Below are 22264 nucleotides of genomic sequence, written 5' to 3'. Positions count from 1 at the left end.
TTTCTAGCCCAGCTCAAATGTCAGCTCTTCAAATAATAATAATCATACCTAGTCTTTGAAGAGTATTAGCTCTGGGACGGGGCTGTGCTAAATGTTGTACAGAAGCTATACCACTTGCTGTTCACAAGTCTCCATCAAATCAGGATGATTATTTATCATAAATGTACAGATGATGTAGCTAAAGCCTAGAGAGGTGATGTCATTGCCCAAGTTCAAACACTGAGTGTTGGTTCATAGACTTGCACTCAGAAAGCCTGACATCAGCTGGCCTTTTCCTGAGAGGCATGGTGGCTCCCTTCTGTGACTCTCTCCAGACAGGCCAGCCCTCCCCTTTATGAAGACCGAGCACCTACCCCGACCAGCTCTCCACCTGCCACTTTCAGGTGACCACCATGGCCTCTTAACTCTTCTCCATGGCTCCAAGCTCAAAACTTGCAATAATACCTTACATTTAATGCCAGGTCAATCTTCCAGAAACAATCTCTGCTTCTATCACTCTGGGTGCCTTGAACTCCCCAGCCCTTGTAGTTTCTTTTGCTCCACTCTGCCTCATCTCTGCTGATCCAGTATCTTCCTCATCTGCCCCATGCTTGCATCACTCACTGTGGCTCTACGTGGAGAAAGGAGCGTGCTCTCTTGTCCTCTCTGCCTAACACACGTGCAACGCCCACGCATTCGGTAGTAGGTTGAAAACAGTGATGAGTGTATTTATTTTTATGAATTCTTTGGCAGTCAAGATTCTAATAAAGTGTACCCATCCATTCACCACCAAACATTGATCTAGAACAGCAGGGAGTCAGAGCTCCCGACTGTAGCATTGGTGGTCTCCTCACCTGCCCAACCCTGACTTTTCTGACAAACGATGTGTATCAATCCAGAAAGGTGTTGCAGGCCGATCTTTGTTTTCTTAAATCCCATTTCCTTCCTTAAATCATTTACATGTGATCTCATGACAGATATATTTGAGGTAGTCAGTCCAAGAGAAATGCTTCAGTACATAAACCACATCGGACTAAAACGCACCTCTGGACACCATACCCTGGAACACTAAAGCAAGAGAGACATCATTTTAGGGTCTGTTTTGCTGTTTCCATGGTAGGAATATGTTAAGCATCCCCAGCATCAGTGTAAATTCTCCCCCTATTGTGAACTAGATGGATAGAAGGATTCTCTTCTCCTTGGTAAAGATAACCTTACATCTTGCGTATTGTACTTACATATCTTCCCTATCTCAGATATATTGTATAAGCTGAATGCTTTCTGTATACTCTATTGTCTTAGAAGACAATACAGAGGAAGCATGTAATGATAGTTATGAAAACTGATACTCACTTGCTGGCTGTAGAGTGACACAGGTGTCCCATGCTAAAGTGTTTCCATCAGAAAAGTTGGGTTAGTAATGATAACTATTTTATTGGGTTGTTGTAAATCCAACCTAATGCATCTGATGGATGGATGGAATGTCTCATCCTAACTACTCGTACATATTAGCCGTTATTATCCCTTAGTGGAGGTAGCATGGAATTGGGAGAAAGAAGACCTAACTCTCATCTCTGCTAACCAGCCAAGTGGCTGCGGGGGTAGGTACAGTTTCACGTCACACTTCTCTCTACAACATACAGGGTTTTCCAGTGACCCAAGCTCTTTATAGTCTATCACTCTTGCCCAGTCTACTCTGGCCTCGCTCCCATCATGCTCACTTTGGTGTGAGCATGCGTGTATGAGTAGGCACACACTCACACACTCAGAGCTGCCCCTCACCCTGTGCCTTGGCTCATGCTATCCTATCCACCTCACCTTCGCTCAGCTCGCTCCTCTGCTTGGGAGGCCTGTCTCAGAAGAGCTGCTGACTCCACAGTCTGATGAGCAGCCCTTCCTTGGCATTCATGTCCCACACAGCCGAATGTCATCATGGCCACTTTTGATGTTTGAGTCTTTCACGAGAGGAGAGCTACAAAGGAAAAAGATTGGATCTCATTAAAGTGTCTGTCTGATGTCTGGCACCTTCTGAACATCCAGTCTGAGCTTCATAAATGTTTGTCAAAACATTGGCTGGATGGTAAAGCCGGAAATTTCTCGTCTATCAAATAAAATGGAAAAAGTTGTTGTTTTTGAGCTGGGGTGTGGCTGTGGTGACAACAGCTTATGAAAATAACCTATTGGGCTTTTAATCCTGCACATGTGGGCCACCAGCCCTTGAGAAACAGAGGCTTTGATTTTTAATTCCACCTTAATGTCTGTGAAGGTCAGGTGGGGATGTAAGGAAGGAAGTGAAGACTCATGAAGTAGTTCCTATATTTCTGAAAGCCTGATGGAATTGCTCCATGTCTCCATGAAAAATTCATCTAAACTAAGTCCATTTCATGTTTCTTTGCCTTTCGGGGAAATTGTATCATTTCTAGGGGGTTGCGCTGGCTCTTCATGTTGACCAGAGATTCTGATGTTTTGTCTTTGGTCATTATAGAATGATCATATAAAAAATTTTATATGTGCTCTTTTACAGGTATGCAACATCATTTAAAAATGGTGAAGAGTGGGGGGAGTTCAATAACTAACCCACTTGGCAGTTAAAAGTGGGGGGTCCTGCAAAGAAGGAGGCAGTCACCTCCTTCCTTCAGTGGCATTCCTGGGAGCTCGGTATTTTAGTTTTCCAGGCCTCCCACAACAGAGCGCCGCAAACAGTGGTTCCCACAACCCGAATTTAGAGTCTCACCCTCGTGGAGGCTGGAAGTCTGAGATCAAGATGGCGGCAAGATTGGGTCCTTCGGAGGCTTGTGAGGGAGGAACTAACTCAGGTCTCTCTCTCAGAGATCCTCTCCTCTCTATGTTTCATAACATCAGCTTCTCTCTATGAGGGTCTATGTCAGAATCTCCCCTTTTTATAAAGTCACCAGTCATATTGGATTAGGAGTTCCCTCCCTGGTGACCTCACTTTAACTTGACTGCCTCTATAAACCCTTATGTACAAGCAGGGTCGTACTCCGGGGTCTTGGAGATTAGGTCCTCAACATTTGAATTTTGGGAGGAGCACAGTTCAGCAGCAACATTTGCAGATGGCCCAGACCTGGGGCCTGTGTCCTCCTGTGTGGTGCTGGTACTTTCATTATTTATGCTCCCTAGCTTTATTCCTCATGAATTTGCAGGGAGGCACATGGATAACATTTCCTGAATTCTAACTCCTTTTTTTGCTGCTGCAAAGCTGTTATTCTCTTTGGTTTCTCCTTTCATCAACCTGGCTGCCAACCAATGTCTAAAAAAAAAAAAACCAACCCAGGGTGCAGGCTGAGTTCCTGCCTTGGGTCGATGTGGGTTTATTGATATTCCAGCGTGGTTTGCTCCTGATTTATGCTCTGCAGTTTGTACCACAGGCCCGAGGGGAACAGAGATAGTGAACAAGGGGATTTTTCCATCACTTTATATGCAGTAAGTGAATCTCAATTTCCTGCCATGTTATTTCAGAGTCCTTAAATAGCCTCCTCTCTGCCTGGACATTAGAAATGACAAAAGCTCTTCATTCTTTAGGGTGAGCCATGACTCCTGTTGGGTTTCTAATCAGAGTGACCTCTTCGTCACATAGACATACCTGTGGACATGTGCGTCCCTCTGATTTGGGGTGGAAGGAGGGTGCCCGTGTTGGGATCTGAAACAATGAGCAACCTCATTATTGCTCTGCCTCAAGGCCAGCACCCTGACCATGACCTGTGCCCTCACTTCCCACAGCGTGGGCACACACCGATGCACAGTGAAGGAATTGAGTTTGCTTATTTAGAATGCAGATGTAGGCTCCGAGCTGGGCTTTCGAAGCAACACAAACCACAGCAGGGGAATGAGCTCTGCAGGCCAAGGTTTAGGGGAGGGAAAAGTACCCAGTGGAATAGCTGGGGGACAACTCAGAAATTATTTTACGTAAGAAAGAAAAATAGGCCCATGCCACAGCTTCTTTTAATTGAAAGTATGCATTGGTTTCCTAATAAGACAAAAACCAGACCATTATTTGTAATGAAGAACTTCTAACATTCTACTGCTGGTGAAGTGTTAGGGGTTACCATAGGGGGTTTGGTCAGATAGAGACGGGTTGGGGAGAGAGGATGGTAGAAGTTTCCACACTCTGGTCCCGGGGCACACCGAATACCAACCCGTTTGCGGTATAAGCTTCCACATGGTTTGATTTTAGTAAGGAGAGCTCATGAGAGAGAGAACGTGGGAAGTTGCTGAAGGTTCTGCTCCAGGAGTGACAGGAAGTTCCTTTCCAAGCCTGGAGGTTTGCACCACCATAGTTATTAACAACAGCAACAACGTCAGATGGTCAAACAGTCCTCCAAGGTGGAGGCTATGTTCCCTTCTCCTTTTTCTTTTCCTCCCGGCAGGAGCACAGATTTTCATAGGTCAGCTCTGTCCTGTGAATTACTCGACATTGGGATATCTGTGGTCTTCACCTGTGGTTTTGTCTGGTGGCTCGCTGAAGAGGTGGCAGAGGAATCTGGCACAACCTTCTAAATTCTTACTTTTCAAACCATTACCCTTACAATGCTCTAGTATTTATAGTCAAACTATAAAGACCATGCTCTCCAACAAATCCTTCGTCATCAGTTCAGCTGGGTTAGTGCAAGGGCCATCCTTCCTCTTGCTGACTCTCTTCCTTCCACAAGTATTTATCGAGTGCCCATTGGGTGTCAGCACTGTGCTCTTCTGGGGTGGTCCAGATCTGCAGCGGTCCACCTCAGTGCACCAAATCTAATCAAGCCATGCCCTTGGGCTCTTCTACCTAAAAAATCAAAGCCCAGGCTTTTTTGTCAGGGAAATGACTACAAGCCCTTGACCTTGTGGTGCTTTTGGGGGTGTGGGTTGGGAAATGGGAGGGATGAGGCTGGAATGAGGTCAAGGCAGATCATGGAGGACCACGTGTACCTGGCTGAGAAGCATGAACTTGGGAGCAAGTGAGAGTCTGTAAAGCGAGGCATTGGGTGAATTGTCTCTAAATCCCCCACCTGCTACATTCTATGATTCAATCCACATCACCAGCCCGGTGTCATTGCACTCAGCAGCACTGCCATGGCCTGGAGCATTACTCAGTTCAGCTACTCACTGTGATGGGTGTGGGAAAGCGCCGAAGGGACATGCGCCAGGGCTCCCATCTTCTAGGAATGGACAGTCACGGAGGCAGTGAGATCTGCCATGGGTGCTTTCAATATTTATTTATTCAGAAAATATTCATTGAATGCTATCGCTGTGGATTATGATCATATGACTATGGATTCTGAAATCCGACAGTAGGGAATCAAATCCTGACTATGTCACTGACTGTGTGACCTTAGGCAAGTCATTTTGCATATATAAAATGGGGATATTATTTATCCCCTAGTGTTGTGGAGAGAACTGAACAAGACTGCTTCTCAGGTGCACAGACCCACGCCTGACCCATGGTGAGCCCTCAGAAATTGTTCCCTCTCATCATTCTGCTATGGGGTGCTGTGTCGGAGACATGAGTGTGTGCTAGGCAGGCATGCTTCCTACTGCCCGAAATGGCAAAAAGGTAAACAAGTGACTAAGCAAAGTAATTACTATTGAAGTTAACAGTGCAAAACCAAACCAAAACAAAAACAAAACTAGGCACGATGCTATGAAAGAGAACTATGGGGCAGAGTCTACTTTGGAAAGAATGTCCCGAGAAGGCCTTCTGGAAGGGTGACGTTTAAGCTGTCATTTGACACATGAGAAGAGTCAGCCATTGGAAGTGCCAGGGAGAGTAATTCCTGATGAGGGACTGGTGAGCATGAAGCCTTTACAGTAGGACACAGATTGGAATGTTCTAGCAACTGACAGAGGGCCAGGTGTGCCTGGAGCTCAGGGAGCAGAGGTGTGGGGTGGCAGGAGGTGAAGCTGAGGGGACACCATGGCAGATGGTGCTGGATCTTGCAGGCCCCACTCAGGAGTCAGGAAGCTACTGCAAGTGGAAGGGGCAAAGCACCAGAGTGACATGATCTGATTTCCATGGCTTTGCGCAATATGTGAAGTTGGCTGAGCTAATGTGTTCCAGGCCTTCCACATCAAGTAGTGGGTGTGCAGGTTCAAATAAGGCAGAACATCAGGATGCGCTTATTGGGAATGAAAATGTTCTCGTTTGTAGAAATATCACAGGGGAAGAGGGAGCTTCCCGCAGAGGCACCTGATGCCGCAATCCTGCTTTTGAAGGGCAGGCGGCACCGCGGGGGTTGGCCTGTGGCCAGGCAGGGAGGAATTCTCAGGGATGCACGGGAGCTGTTCAATTGCTGTTTAGTATGCTGGGCTCTGTCCTGGGCCAAGGACATAGGGATAAATCAGACACAGAGTCATCACGCTGGAACAGCTTCCTCCTATGCTGCCAGAGGCCAATGAGGGGCACAGGGCTGCCCTGCTGTGTGAGAGGGGAGACCATGAAAGGACGAGCAGAGAGATTCCATGTCGTCTCAGAGAAGGGACAATTCTGCTCTCTGGGGGACACAGGGAGGGTGTGCATGTGCCTCACCTCCCTCTCTCTTGGTCCAATGGCTTTGCCCTCTATTGCACTCCTCAGAGTCAAGTGTTCTTCTCAGGTGGTTCAGTGCCAATCAGAGCTATGGACCCCTGTTATAAAGGAAGATGCATTCTGAGAGTGCCGTACATTCTCCCGCTGACACGGAATGTCCCAGTTGTGAGCTGGGGTCCTTAAGGGAAGGCCTTAACTTAGAGACCTCCAACATGTATTGTCGAGGATTTTTGACCTATAATTCATAGGCATGATATGGGAGGACTGTGAGAAGTGTTAAGATTCACAAATATTGTTTTTGCATCCACATGACATAATTTATTGGGCATGTATGTATGAGTCTCATTTATCATTTGTACATTCATTAATCCAGCCACCATTTACTCAGCACTTGTATGTCAGGCACTGTGCTAGATTCTGGGGATTCCACATGAATGAGACCCCATCCTTGTTCTTAAGGACCTCCCAGTTCCAGGAAGAATCAGATAAATAAATATGGCACATTGAAGAGGAAGCTGGTATAGTTCTGTATGACCGTAAAGGGTAAAACTAAGACCAATGGATGCAAGTCACCAGCAGATGGATTTTAGCTCAATATAAAGAGCAACTTTCCAACAGTTGAGATGGTCAGTAGGTGTCCACCCCCAAGTGGTGTGGCTGGGACCTGGTGGAGACATCTGGGAGGACCAAGCAGCCACATATGAAAGGGGGATGAGTGGTATTAGCCTGGGAGTCCTGCAAGTCTGGACCAGTAGCTACACTAGTGAATGCTCACTTTCAAGTCCAACCACAGCTAGATGGAGCTTCGGTTTAGGTGAGAGATTCCTTAGAGTTCAGAAGATCAGGCTGGGTGACCCATAAAAGACGATGTGAAGGGATCTACAGCATCGCTTGGGGACTCCCTAGACACCTTTGTCCCAGGAGGGCCTTCGCTCATGGTTCAGGTTCACCCACAGATACGTGGGATTCTTTGAGAATCTAATGAAACATAAACCCCGCCAGAAGCCACCAGACTCATAAACTTCACTCACATGTACATGTATGTACATATGGGAGTATAATGAGCACAGAGCGCAGACATGCCTTATTGAGGTCTTTGCCTAAAACTGTCAGTAGCTCTACTAAGTGTTCAGAATGGAGCCTGGGTGCTCGTTATCAACAAGAAGGTTTCTCATAATCAGATCCTACTTCTCTGCCTCCCATTCCTCCTGCTCCCCCTGTACCCTCTCAGCTCCCCCAGGAGGGAAAAGCTGCCTTGTGTTCAACCCTCTTTCCTTCCTCAAGCCGGGAGTGCCTCCAGGCCAGGACGCAAGTTCCTGCTCCCTGGCAGGGCCTAGAACAGGGACTAGCAAAATTGGTGTCAAAGCTGTTGTCCCACCAAAGCTTAGGGAGGTGCCATTTGGTCATGGGTAGGGCTGTGGCTGGAAACGCATTGCTCTGAGGTGATCATTTTTGTTTCTTCATCCCTGAGGCTCACACTGTCTCTTAAAATCAGACATGACCTAGATTTCTCGTTAGTGGACCTGGGGCTGTGTGGCAGAGCTTGGCCTTTTCTCTAACAGGAAAATAACAGCTGCCACTCACAGCAGCATGATGCTGAGAGCCCTGAGCACCTACACCACCCTGTAATAGCCACATCACTCACAAGCTCCTTGGGGAAAGGGTCCCCAGAATCCAGGACCCAGGGACAGGGTCAGTGGAGGCTGGATTTCAAGAGTACCCTACCTTGGAATGGACAGGACAACAATTTTCTATTTTTTGTTGGAAATATGTGCCAGTATCACATCCTTATTGATGCATGGGCCATGCATCTGGACACATTAAGGTTTTGTTTTCCAAAGAATGTCAAGAGAACATAGTGCCAGGCAAAGTCTTGTGTTGGAGGGATGGTTCTGAAGGGCTTTAGACACTGTCACATGATGACGAGCTCCAAACAATTTGGTTTGGAGCCATGCAGGCGGGGGCAGCACCTCTGCTCTGTGATCTGTGAGGCGGGTATGAGAATACCCTGTGTGGAGGTTGCGGGGAGGCCCCCACGAGACGGCCGAGCACAGGCTGTGGGACCTCGGCAGGGCTCAGAGGATGGCCTTCCTTCTCCTCGGCCTCCTTCCTCTCCACCAAGCAGGTCAGAAAGAAGGTGGATTGAAACTTGGGGTTTAGACAAGATTATTATGTATTGAAGGTTAACTGAGGATTCTTCATAATTTAAGTTGGTTTTTAACACGTGAGACGTTATTACAGGATCAGCCGCTGCTCACGGCTGTGTGTGCTCCACAGTTTGAAAGCTGCTGTCCCAGCTCTCAGATAATTTAGCTTTCATGGTGACTCTGCGTGAAAGCAGGTGGGGAGGCGTGGGGAGAGGCTCACGAGGATGAGGTGACTTCTGGAAGTGACAAAGGGTGGTGGCAGGAATCAGTTTTGGAACCAGGGAGTCTCTTGTCTAAGTCTTCACCTCATCGAAGCTTCCCTGGGTATTTCTGGAAACCTCCGATCCTCCCACACCCCCTCTCCTTATCTATAAAATCGCTGTATTATGAGGATTTGAGAACACCATGTCAATTTGCTTCTAACCCTGACTGTTAACTTAGAGAAGTGTAAGCTGTTAGTTAACTGAATCCTGCGTATGCAGCGTCCGGTAGGTAGCATGTAGCAGCATTAGTCCACGCTGGCCGTTTTTGCCGTTAGCTTTGTCGAGCCCCTAGAAGTCTCAGATACTCTGCTTTGTATGTGAGCTCTGCTCAGTAAGTGGCTATGTCCCCATTTTACAGAAAAGAAGGTGGTGTGACTTAAGCATCACACAGTCACAGCTGTGATCTGAACCAAAAGTTGTTCAAAAGTTGCTCCTTGATAAAAATCTAATTTAGAATGGGAAAAGACATTTTTGACAATATCTAATCCATTCCCCTTATACCAATAGGGACACTGAGTCCCAGGACATGGACTTGTGCAAGGTCACATGGTATGTGAACCCAGGGCAGGGGCTAGAATCTGGGTGCTGTGACCTTTTCCTGCTGGTCTCAGCAAAGCGGTGTGTCTCTGTCCCACTGCAGATCTTGCAGTCACGTGCTTTTCTTCTGGGTCATGGTTCTGTCCAAACCCCTGAACATCACATTTATTAGATACGTAAACAACACGTCCCCTGAATACAGTGAGTTCCCCCCTTATCCATGGGCAGCATACATCCCATGACCCCCCGTGGATGCTAGAACCGTGGAGAGTACCAGACCTTATATATGCTATGCTTTCCCTACGCATACATGTCTGTGACAAGGTTTGGTCTACTCCTGAGCTTTGGGGCCATTATTAAGTAAAATAAGGGTGACTTGAATAGAAGTACTGTGACAGCAAGACAGTCGGTCTGATAACCGAGATAGTTACCAAGTGACTAATGGTTGGGGATCTTATTATGGAGACGCTAGACAAAGGGATGATTCATGTCTCAGACAGTATGGAGTGGGAGAGTCACACTACTCAGAACACATGCAATTTAAAACTTATGAATTGTTCATTTCTGGAATTTTTCATTTAATATTTTTGGACTGCGGTTGACCATGGGCAGCTGAAACTGTGGAAAGCAAAACTGTAGGTGAGGGGGGACAGTTGGGTGTATATCCTTCATGAAGAGTGATGAGTTATTTATTGTAATTAGTGAGTATATCTCCAAGGTGCTGCAGGCTGCATCTGAGGCAGGAAAAGCAAAAGCTCCAATATGTATCGAAGTGTTTCACAAGACAGTGTTCATCTGCCTGCAGTTTTGATAAATGTCGTAGTAAAAATATCAGAAAAATTCCATCCTCTAAAACATTTCGTGTATAGGTCTCTAGCTGATAGGTAGAGGCCAAGGTCCCCACTAGGGGGTAGCCTTCTGCACTAGGGGGTAGCTTATGGGAGTTTTCTGGGGGAGGCACAGAGATGCCAGTGAGCAACTGAAGCTTCTGTTCAGACAGAGGGGCCAGGGTAGGGGCACTCTGCCTGGCTTGCCGCTTAGATTTGCCTCCTTTGAGCCAAAGCAAAGGGGAGTGTGAATCTAAATGAAGCTCTAGCGTCACTGAGGATGAGGAACCTACTAAAGTCAAACAGCTTAGGTTTATCCTATTATTTGCTAAATGTGCTTTTTGAATAATATGATTGCTTTGGCCCTTTGGCCTTTAAGAATCTTATGGAGACAAACTCACAGAAAGATGGGACCGAGCTGGTGGCTGTTTCCACGGGTGTCATAAGGAGCTTGGAACCTAAAGCACTACTTCTCAACATCTTCTAATTACCTGGAAAGTGTTGTAGGAAACACTGGTGCCTGAGCCCTACAGAGGAGATTTGGATATAATTAGTCTGGGGTGGCACCTCATTATCATTTTTTCCCTGAGCTCTCCAGATGTTTACAATGTGCACCTAGCGTTGAAACTGTGCCCTACACAGAGACGAGGATAAGCCAGATGCAAGGCCAAAGGGCATCCCAGAGGAGGTGGAGTTTATATGAAGAAAATTGTATCCTGTCCCCCTTTGGCTATAATTAAGAAATTATTAAGCCCTTCTGACAGAATAAAACCCAAGTTCATGTGTGGCATTCAAAGCCCTCCACAGCTAGACATCACTTGCACTGTTAGCCTCACTTCCCGCCTGTCACCCCATATCTTGTGATCCAATTACATAGGACTTTCCAACCCACCCCAAACATAATCTATATTTTGTTACCTCAACACTATGCCCACTAACTAAGACATCTGCCTGCCCAGCTTTGCATGGTGAGCTCTTATGCACACTTTGAAACCTACGGCAAAAAAATCCTTGCTCCCAGAAGCCTTTTCAACAACCTCAGGCCAATAGCTGACCCCTGACGTAGAGCGCTTGGTTGACCTCTCTTAGAGCACTCGGTTGATATCAAGTCCATGTCCCCCGTGTAGACTGCATACTCTGTGCTTCAGTATTCTCTGTCGCATGTGTTCTGTGCCTGTCACAGGGTAGGTGCTGCACAAACGCACATCAAGTGAATGAGTGCCAACAACACAGCTCTAGTTTAAAACCAGGAGCTGAGATTGCATTATTTTTCTCTGATATGTTTTTCCACACTCCAGTCCCGTGTGTTATGAGCCCACAGTCCTGGAATGTTCTGGCCAGGAGCGTTCTTTGTCTCCTGTCACAGATGGGGACACTGGCTTTTGAAAGGAGACATTGGTCTTCAACGACACCTAGATGACATTAGAAAAAGGGAAGGTGGAGGTTTTACTGGTTCTCTGTCTTGTGTTCTTTTGCGATGTGAATGTCTGTGCATAGTGAACCTCCTGACCATCACCTGTCCACAGAGCATGGTGACCAGTGTCCATGGTGTGAGGACCCGGCCAGTAATCCAAGGTGTCAATTGGCCTGGGTCACTTCTGTCCACCCCCAGGGCTTCAATTTTCACCCACGTGTCCACACCTCCTGTATTCAAATGTCTAGTACGGTTTTTGCTCACGTAGTCGACTGCCTACTGGACACCTTCAGTGCCTTTTCCACAGGGCCCTCGAATGCCAACGTGGAACTCACTCTCTTCTACTTAACGTCTTCTCATTCCCCATCAGGAAATGAGACAGAAAGCAGGGGTCCTTCTTACCCCTTGCCTGTCCTCCCCCAGTCCCGCTGATGTCACTTCAGGGACATCTTTTCCTGGAAACAGACCTGGTTTTTGCATCTGGTCTTTCAGAGCCTGGATCAGTGCCTCCGTTAGAGGCTGTTTGTTATTTCCCCAAGAAAGACACTTTCAAAAAGTTAAAAGAGGCTGCCTTTTCCCTGGATTCACGGATGACTTAAAAAATGATAATTGCCTCTTCCGTCTTCAGTTATAATTCTATTTTGGAACCTTCTTCCTGTATACAACAAAAAATCACCAGCTCCCAGTGCTGTGTGAGCAGAGTCATTGGTGCAGTAAAATCAGCAAAAGATGCACAAATAAATGCGAAATGCAGGAGCCAGGCTCCCAGGCCCCCCCTCGAGCTGGGGCCTCTCCTCGAATGCTGGGTCAGCTTTCCAGCCACACTTTCCAGGTCACTCATAGCAAACATGAACTTCACATTTGGGTGCAATTTCTCCCCAACTCTCTGTTTTTAATGCTGAGGAGAGCCCCTGGCATGTATATGCATTCTATAAATATCATCTATTATCATTTTTCTTTTTCCTGCATGTATTCTTCAGGGATTTTAAAATAGGCACAAATGCTGCTCATGATATGACTAATCCCCTAAGGTGATGACCGATGACCAATTTTCACTCTACTGAACACACGGATGTCACTTCATCTTCTTCAAGTCCATTAGTCATCGCAGACTCATACAAACTGGAGCTGGAAAACCCACAGGGATCACCATGCCTGACCCCTTATATTCATACAGGGCACCTGAGGTCACACCACTCGTCAGCATCAGTGTAATGGGCACTGGGCTTTGGAAACATGCAACACATGTTAAAGCTACACTTCCGCTTGGAAGAGCTGACCCCAGACTGGTATGTGTGGGGTCAGGGACGAGCTTTGGAAGCATTTAAATGCATCTTGAACCAGCAGTCCTGCCGCAGGGATGAGAGAGAAGGGGCTGTCTTGTCAGAGGAGGAGGAGGTGTTGGGTCTGAATCAGATAGATGTGAAGCAGGTGTAGCAAAAATCCAGAATTTAGGCGGGGAAAGATTGGGAAGAAATGACACCTTAATGTTTCTATGCTCTATCATATTCAATTCACTTCAGCAACCTTTTGTTTGTTTGTTTTGTTTTTAAAGACCGTCAGGCGCTGTGCAAGGCACAAAATGAATCTGGTGTATTTGTGGCCTTGAGTGGCCCCAGGGTTCCTGAGCCATCACAGCATGGAGTGGTCTGTGTTGTAGTGGAGTGTGGTGTGAAGGGAAGTGCGACAGGAGGGAGCACACTGCCCTCGGTGTGTAGAAGACACTGCAGTAGAGGTGCCATGTGATGTAGGGTTGAAAGGTGAGTAGGGAGGGATGCTCAGGGAGGGAAAGGGAAGTTCATGGAAAGGAAAGACCTGGGCGTATCCCTGAAGTGGAGACAGTAGGGAGGACATAAGAGTGGCAAGTGCTAGAGATTAGGCGGGACTAGATTGGGTGGAGGAAATTAAGCATCATGCTCAAGGCTTTGGACATTGCCATGAACTAATGAGGATGCCGCGGTGTTCCAGCAGAGAACTACTGATCACCCTGTTTTAGTGGAGTGGCCATATTGGCTCGCCTCCTCTACCCTCAGCCTTCTTCGCTGGGTGCCTTTACCCAATCTGTTGATCAGAAAGCTGGGGATCCTTTTGATTCCTGCTTCCTCATCTTCTTTCATCCGACTCATCCCAAATTTGTCCATTCCACCTCCAAAGGCTACCCTACACCTGTCTACTTCCCTCACGACCTCTTCCTAGTCAGTACCACCCTTTTCTCTTGCCTGACCTCCAGCCACCTTCGCCCACTGAATTTTTCCAGTTCCATAGATAGTTCCCAAGTCCCCCTGCTCACAGAGTTGCCAGAGATAGCTTTGAAAATGCAAATTGCATACTATCTCCAAGTCTCCCGTGTTAAAATATATTAGTGGCTATCACTAAGTAATTTTCAAACACCTTCCTGGGGCCACCAGAGTCCTGCCCGGTCTGGACTTCACTCACTGCTCCAGGCTCCTGGCACCCACCTCAGCCTCCCCCCACTATTGAGGCACATCCTCCTCTGGTCCTGGAATTCAACGTGTTCTTCCCGCCTCAGGACATTTCCAGCGCTCTTCTCTCTGCCACGCTGGCCAGCCTCATACTCTCGCACTGATGAGTCTTTCACTGCTTGGACCCAAGCACACCTGTCATCTGCAGGGAAGCTCTTCCTGACTCCACCCCCACCTCCAATTCTACCACCCTAGTTTCTATTTTGCAATATCCTTTTCTTTTCCTTGACACCATTCATTACATTTTTCAGTAGTGGTTTTTTTTAACAGTTTATTTCCAATTTCCATACAACATTTGCCACATAGCCAACATTGACTGAAATACTTAGGAAGCCCACTCTGGCCACAGTATGGAGGGCAGTCTGGAGCAGAGATTGCAGCCAAGAAATGGGTGAGGTGGCCTCTGCAGTGGACCAGGTGAGAGATGACAAGGTCTGAGCTGGGAAAAGAAGAGGTGTTTGGAAAGGATAGATTCAAAAGTCATTCTATAGGTAGACTGGACAGTGTTCCGATAGGACGTGCTGGGTGAGGAGGAGGGAGTCAGGGTGACGCCCAGGTCGCTTGGACCACCCGTGATGACCCTTTTGTATGCTGAGCTCTTGACTGTGGGAGGAGTGGGTAGTGGAGTGAAGGGAAATGTCCTGCACTTTCCATGACCGCCCGTGCAAACCATCTCTGTTCACCGGGCAGGCTGCCGGGTCAAATCCCACTCTCCCTTGCGGAGTGCAGCCATGCCCATTTCTAAAGCTAAGGCTCTCCTTTAGTCATTTTCTTCTGTCCTAATTATTCTCCTCCATGTTGATGTATGGACATCCTCCACGTCTTCCAAGGCTTATTTCAAGTTCCATCTTCTCTACCTGCGAGAATTCCCCATGTGCCCAAGTCCTCTGATATGCTGTCTCCCAGGGCATTTAGAAACAGGGACTGTGGACAGGTATAGAAACATTCTATGCACCACACAGGGTGCACAGAACTTCAGGACTCAACCCGTCATTCATAGAGCTGTGTGCCCTGGTGCAGACAAACTTTCTTGAGAAAACCCCTGGACTGTCCTTTGGATATACCCTTGGTCCAATTTTGCACAAAAATGGATAATTCGCTATTCTTTCAAAAGTCTTGGATAGTCATGAACTTCCATAAATGGATGATAACACTGCTATTGGCTTGTTTGTGCTTTTCCTTCAGCCCATGACAGAGCAATGCCATGTCAGGCCAGCGAGTCAAACCGCAGTGTCCTATTGCCTTATCGAAAGCCTGCACGACAGAAGCGGTATTTATGAGGACCCACTCGAAGGGCATGCTATTTACCCCTTCCTCTGGTGCACTGATTTTTATGCCTGCACCATGCTGTGCACTTGGACCATATGTTCTCAGTCCCCAGCAGAATTTTCATGCATTTTAATGTTATTTCTTTGGCTTACATCCAGGGACATTATACATAATGGCTCTATGAAAACTATTACTGTAGGGATGTCTTTGAAGTGCCATGCATTAGGTCATGCAGTTCCTTCCGTAGGGAGCCTACAGCACGGAACTCTTTTGTGAAGATAAGGGCCGGGGAAAGCTTGGCTTCCTCTGGGGTGCTGGGACAGTCATTCCTTTTCAGTAACATGACTGTGTCTTCCTTTATGGGTGGACCATCCAGAAGCTCAGACAGACATGCAGGTGAGTCAGAGGGACCATGAAGTCCGCTGTGTTTGCACGAAGGAGGTGGCATGGGGAGTGAAACCATGGGTAACAGAGCGGAGGCTCGGGGGGACTGAGGATGAGGACAGTGCAAAACCAGCAAGTTGGGCGGCCTGGTGTTCTTGTCCCACGCTTTCTCCAGCACCCCCAACGGAAGGGCTTTCTGTTTTGATTCTGTTTTATGACCACGGTGAGTCACCAACCCATCCTGGGCCCCAGCTTATTGTCAAGTGAGGGCTTGACGGTAAAGGGTGTCTAATTACAGGCTAATGAGAGGCCACCTGTAACCACATTTGGGGGACTGCTTCCTTCTCAGTTCCTCTCCTCCTACTGTCCTTTACTCTGGCTCCTGCCTCACCTTTTTTAGAATAACCAACTGCAGGCACCTCTCATCTGTACTGGTGGCTCTCAGGAGAGACATGGCTGAAAAGTTCTCAAATTTAGCTACAGGTTAAAGTGATCGAGAAGCCTTTAAAAATTATCATGCCCCACCTGCACCTTTACCAAATCAATCAGGCTCTGGGGTAAGACCTGGGCACCTTGATGTTTTGAAATGCTCCAGGTGATTAAAGTGGGCGGCCCAACGTTAGCATCAGTACTCCTCAGACTTCGTTGTCTGCTTGAGTCACTGAGTATCTTCCAAATGCAGGTTGCAGTTCCAGAGCTTCAGGCAGAGGCCCAAGAATCTGCATTTCTAAAAGCTACCAGGGGATCTGATGCTATTGGTCCCTGAATCCCAGTCGAGTTGGAAGGGGAAGATGCCCCTGTGAGGAGTACCATAAGGGGAGACACACACCTGGCTCACTCCAGCTTGGGCCCAGGTGAGGGGCCTCCAGGGCACTGAAATGGGTGGAGTCATTACCTAGGTCCTCCTTGCTGAGCTGTTGACAGAGTCAAGTCTAGTCTGAGGCCCAGAGCAGAAAAGCTGTGCTGCCTCTCCTGCCCACCTCCTGCAGTGCTGATCTCTTCCTCGGAAGTCTGGTCCATGGTTAGGAGTCTATGTTATCATGCACACACTAATTTTCCTACTAACTAGACTCTGAGCTGCTCGAAGACAGTGTTCCTTCTCTCTCTTCAGAACCCGAATCCCAGAGGTGTCTGCAGGATAAGTGGGTGTGGGGAGGACTCCTCTCTCAGAGGGAAACCGTCTAGAAGACTAATAGTGTGTGACGAGGCTGTTTCATGGAGGACAATTACGCCCCTGGAACACTGCAGTGATAGCAAATTCTCACGCTTTTCCAAATGCCGCCTGTGATCCAGCCCCGGGGCCTTTGCTTCTGCCTCAAAGTCAAACTCAGCCCTCAACCAGCATAAGAACTTCTATCTTCTGAAGCTCAACTCAGAACATCTTTTCTTATCTTAAGCTTCTCTTAAGCTCTTCCTGCCTCGGTGCCACTAGAACTCTAGAGTGACTTCCATTGCAGATTCTGGTCTACTCACTCGCTGGGGTGTCTTCTTATCTGCAGGTCAGCGGTGCTCAGCACGCTGCCTGCATGGAATAGGAATCTAGTGAGCAAGATCTAAATGAAACAAAATGAATGATTTAGCACAAACTTCCCTTCTTGACATTTCCTGATTTGCATCCATATCAGTAATAATTAATCAAGACAGCATGAAACAGATCGCTGTTGGATAGCGCTGTGATAAGCAGGGTACTACGTCCTAGTTTCCTTTGGAATTGGAAGCTATGAACAGAAATAAGGTGCCTCAGTGGTATCTTCTGTCTTCTTCAGCATCCCACCTGAGCCAAGAAGATGGCAGGGGGCTTCACACTCAGCTGGAAGGCTGTGCGAGCCCCAGCTCAGGGAGCCAGGTTTCAGCAATCTCTCTGCCCCCGAGGCAGGGACCCAGGCCTCAGGTGCCCTTGGGCACTTGTATGGACTGTTTGCCAAAGGAGCCTGTGGTCTAGTTGCCAAGCTGGAGGTGCCCTACTGGCACATGTTAGGCGTGATTCGTTTCAGATAACTTGGAGCTCAGGATGAACACTCCTAGCTTACAGGAAAATGACATTTGCTATTATGTGATTCAAAGCATACTTGTTAATTTTTATATTTTTAGCTGATACATAGCATCCATTTTTAGAACATTCAGAAAAAAATGTCATGTCTTTGAAGACATGTAATGAAACTCAGGGTAGTCGCCTATGAGTTTTCCTTCCCTCCCTCCTTCCTTCTTTCCTACCCTCCTTCCCTCCTTCCTTCCTTCCTTCCTTCCTTCCTTCCTTCCTTCCTTCCTTCCTTCCTTCCTTCCTTCTTTTTTTCCTTCCCTCCTTCCTTTTCTCCTCCCTTCTTTCCTTCCTTTCTTCCCCCCTTTTCTCCTTTCCTTTTTTACTTTTTTGCAAATTAGGAGCTAGAATGAAAAGATAGACTTTATTTTAAAATGGTGATGCCTTATTCAAACACAGATAGTTGCCTTATAAATCCCTTTCCAAGTGAGTGCAGGGATGTGATGATTGGAGGCACCCTTCCGGCGTGGCTGGGTGGCCGCATGTCAAGGTAAAGACTACTTTTGGCAACAGGTGGATGTAGCCAACTGTATATTTCCGATAAGAGGACTGATGGTTTGATCTAAGAGAGAAGTTGAAGACTTACTTCGTGCATGGAGGTTTGATTTACATTTTTGATACTATAGCTTCTTTCCTGCTTTAAGTGGGATCATTAATGATAAACAACAAATCAGTTTCTACTTGAATTTTCATAAAGCAGAATGGGTGTTTGCATTTTAAGGCCTAAAAGAGAGTGAGCTCCGTGGATACCTCCTTCCTATGCAGACTGCCCCTGAAGAGTTGGGAGACGGAGCAGGAGGGATGGCTGCTGCCGGAGGTGGCAGCCCTGTGCTCTGCTCCCCAGGCCCCAGCCCCTCACGTGGGCCTCCCTCCAGAGCTGTTGCTTTTTCTGTTTCCCTTTTCTGCTTTTTTGTTAAAAAACATTTCTCATTTTGCCTTTTGCCCCTTGGCTGAGGGACTTTCAGGACTTGTTAGTGCAGTGAACAATGTTACTTTATATCTTCTTACAAATGTGCATTTCCTGTTCAGTTTTGTAGGTCACAGGAAGGGCTGTGTGACTTGAATGTGCCCTTGGCCCTCCACTGGAGGGTCAGCGCACACTGGGCATGGTGCTGGGTGCTGGCCAAAGGCGTGCTGCTGGCCTTTACTCCAAGTTTTCTGAGTCATGTTTTTGGGCCTCTTCCTTTTGGAGCAGCCCAGCTGGGTTAACACGGAGCCTGTGCTCATGGAGCTGGCTTCAGTCACTTCTGTCACTGTCTCCTCCCATTATGGGCCCTGTCCCTCAGACCCTTGCTCATCTCAAAGGTCTGGACACTAGCCAGTGCTTTATACAGCACCTGACACACAAATAAATTCTTCTTAGGAGGAGGGAGCCCTGTTTAGTGACTTAATCTGGAAGGTCCTAAAAGACAAAGTAATTTAAACAGGGTTAGACACTCCTTCATTTTTAGAAGAGCGGACCACTCAGTTAGGATGAGATCTAGTTGAGAGCAGCGATGGATCACATATGAAGTAAGGGGACTTAGCAGGATTTGGAGTCTTCCTGATGCATAGGGAGGGTGGAGTGAGAACAGCTGTGTGTGTGTGTGTGTGTGTGTGTGTGATGGGGGAGAGATGCAAAGGAAATTGTAGAATAAAAGAAGAGTACTGAGATGAGGCCTTGTCAGTTTAAGACTGAAAACCTGTCCAGTTCTTTGGCGAAAACAACAGGTGACCACTCTCTGATACCTGCTATGGATTTCAGCCATGCTGCCCCATGGTCACCGTCAGTGTTCAGTCGGATTCCCGGAGAGCCTTGCACTGGGCTGCCCTGAAAAGACGAAGGAGAGAAGACTTAGCGCTATCCTTCCGCTCTCCTGACCCTTGGTTCTCTGAGTCATCCCTTCATACTCCCACAACCCTCCTTGTTGAAGTCACCTGCCAGCTCCGAGGCCACTCCCCCAACATGGTTTTAGCCCCTGACTCATGGCTCACATACCTGCGAAATGTCTCCATGATGGAGGATTTCAATATTCATTCAGGTGGCCCTTCTACCACTTGGGATCCTAATTCTTGGCTTCCTCTTTTTTTTTCTTCCTTTTCTCCCTCTCAGCTCAGCCACTCACTCCCACAATCACACGTAGGATCTCATCACCATCACTATAGCAGTTTTTCTTCTTCATAATCTTCCCTTTGAAGCATCCTTCTCTCTATCCTGGTCACCTAATCATTTCCTTCTAGCGTCCTCATCTCTAACCCTCCGGGGCCTCACAGGGTCTTGCAATCTGTTAATGCTGCTGTTTCCTCACTCACACCCTTCTGTGGCCACTGCCCTCCCTGTTTACTCACCTGAAATTCCATCGCAGTCCACAAAGCCGGCTGGAAGCTGGACTTGGCTGGAGATGCCCTGCTGGTCTTTCTTTGCATCTGTGATCATTTTAAGTGGACCTGTAAAGCCACCCAGCTAGCATTTCACAATTACCTGGTCCTCTCACTGCCTATGCCATCCTTGACAATGATTTCATTCACCTTCACCTCTCTGCTCAACTCTGACACCTCCTCTCTAATCCTCAGGCTCAGCTAGCAATCTTGCTGAGCAAACTGAAGTTTTTGGACAACCTCTGCAAGCTTTCTTCTATTCATCCACCTACCCACATGGCTCTGTGGCTGGATACTTGGCTTTCTTTCCTGCTGCAGAGATGAATTGTGTGTGCTCCTGGACACTGTCATTCCTGACACATGTGTTCCAGACTTCAGCTCTCTTCCCACCAAAGCATGTTGTTCCTGCAGGTCTCTGCTCTCCCACCCCAGATCTTTCTCACGATTTCTCCCATCACACAAAAAGAACATGAATAAACAAAAAACATTTCTTTGTACTCTACTTGCCCCTCTATCATCCCATCTATCTCCCTCCTTTACCCCCAAAATTCTCAAAAAAATCCCCCACCTGTCCTCACCCACTACCTCTCTTCCCCCTTCATACTAGCAGGACAGTTTCTGCAATGAATTACCGAGGGATGTAATGACAGATGTCCATTTTTATCGCACACCCTAGTCTGGGGCTCTCCTGGGCGGCCCTCCTCCAAGGGAGTGACCCAAGCAGTCAGTCTATGCTTTTGCTCTGACCCTGCCCTCTTCAATATGTGGTCTCCATGGTGACTACCTACCTCTCAGGCCCCTTCTCCTCCTCCTCCTCTCTCTCCCTCCTTCCTGGCTAAACGGGCCTTCTCGCCATCCCTGAGTTTTCTAGGCCTGTCCCCCTCTTCCTTGAGGCTCTTTAGTCTCTGTCACTTGTCCAGATCTTCACTCCCCCGCCCCCTCCCCAGGGAGACCTTTCCTCCAACACCTCAGTTAGCTGCTACCCCCAGGTCCCCATGCTTCCGATGCTGCTTCCTGTGCTAACTTCTTGCACAGCCCCCTCCATCTGTATCTCAGCAAACACGTTGCCAGCTGACTGCATTTATTTCCCGACTCTCCCTAGTAAAATTGAAGGTCAAAGAGGTATTTTTGTCTATTACCAGTATATTCACTGCTGTGTTCCATGCACCTAGGTGACGGCTTGGCACACAGAGGACACAACACATGCGTGTAAAATGCGTGAAGGAATAGGTGCATGCGTGTATGTCAATGGTGAGAGATGTGCGGACAGGTGATCCGATCTGGCAGGAGAAGGGAATGTCAGACCTGCCTGGTGGAGGTCTGGGCTCTGGGGAGCGGGAGGGGCTCTAGGTGGTCAGGACCCCCAGGTGGGCCTCCTCACACCACAGCGCTCTCTCTCAGGCCAGACCGCATCCTTCCTGCCTGAGGCTTCCTGCTCTGCAGCCCCTGCTGCATGAACCCCCTGACCCTGTGTGGGGGGTGGGGGAGGGAGGTAAATGAGGAAGTAAATAAGTTTCTGGGAGCTCGTGGGCTGCAGGGGAAGGAGGCCAGCCTCCCCCCATCTCCTTCTTCTTCCACGTCCCTGTGCAAAGCCTCCCTCTTCAAGGGGGACGGCGTTGAGAGCATCGTCGCCGAGCCCAGCACTCTGTCTGACCTTCTGGGCCACCTCCTTTGCATTTCTCAGGCCTGGAGCTTCCAGGCAAAGCTTAGGCTGAGCACACTTCCTTGGGAAGGATGCTTTCAGGGCTGTGACAGCACACTCAGCCTCAGGGCACAAGCTGACTGTGGGGCTTTGGTCCGCACAGCACAGATGAAATACAGCTCCTAATTACGGAGACTGGCTACCAAGGGACAGTGGGCGGGGAGCATGTGCAGCGGGATCCGCTGGGCCAGGGATGATTCCTATCGTGGGTGGGATGACAGGGGATGGTGAGGGGTAGCGCAAGGTTTTGTTGCGCTACTCAGAATGGCACACAATTGTAAACTTATGCATTTTTTCCTAGAATATTCTATTTAACATTTTTGGACTGTGGTTGACT

This window comes from Desmodus rotundus, chromosome 5 (assembly GCF_022682495.2).
Source record: "Desmodus rotundus isolate HL8 chromosome 5, HLdesRot8A.1, whole genome shotgun sequence".
Taxonomy (NCBI): domain Eukaryota; kingdom Metazoa; phylum Chordata; class Mammalia; order Chiroptera; family Phyllostomidae; genus Desmodus; species Desmodus rotundus.
This window is presented reverse-complemented; position numbering follows the sequence as displayed.